Genomic DNA, 544 nt, shown 5'->3' on the forward strand with positions numbered 1-544 from the left:
CGGCTAAGTCTGGGCTCCGGCGCTGACCCAGACGCACTCCTCACCTGCGCTCCCGCCCCCCAGCCGTGCCCGACCTGCCCAAACGCACACAGAACTCCCGGCCACACCCCGAAACATCGCTTCGGACGGACGCAGCCCTCGCCCTGCACCGGGACCAGGGACCCGCCCAGTCCGCGGCCCCCTTGCCTTCACATCGACACTCTCCATCAAGAGAGACAGAGGGACAAAGAAACCAGAGACAGAGCGAGTGACAGCGAGGGAAGGAGAAAGGAGGACACAGGTTCCCAGGGCAGGAGTCCCAATGAGAGCCACGAAGGAGGGGACCGGGACGGGGTCGCCGAGGAAGGGGAGGGCCGCGGGAGCTGGCTGAGGTCAGACACAGAGAGACAGTGAGGAGGAAAGGGACCGAGACGGAGAGAGAGACGAGAGAAGAGAGGCCGTGCCTGCCCACAGAGAGCGGGACGGGACACGCAGACGAGCGCACCGACGCACAGAGCCGGACCCCAACTGTGACCCCGAGAGCCTGCGGCCGCCCTGAAGAGGC

Source organism: Pteropus vampyrus, unplaced genomic scaffold (genome assembly GCF_000151845.1).
Source record: "Pteropus vampyrus isolate Shadow unplaced genomic scaffold, Pvam_2.0 Scaffold1937, whole genome shotgun sequence".
NCBI classification, from domain to species: domain Eukaryota; kingdom Metazoa; phylum Chordata; class Mammalia; order Chiroptera; family Pteropodidae; genus Pteropus; species Pteropus vampyrus.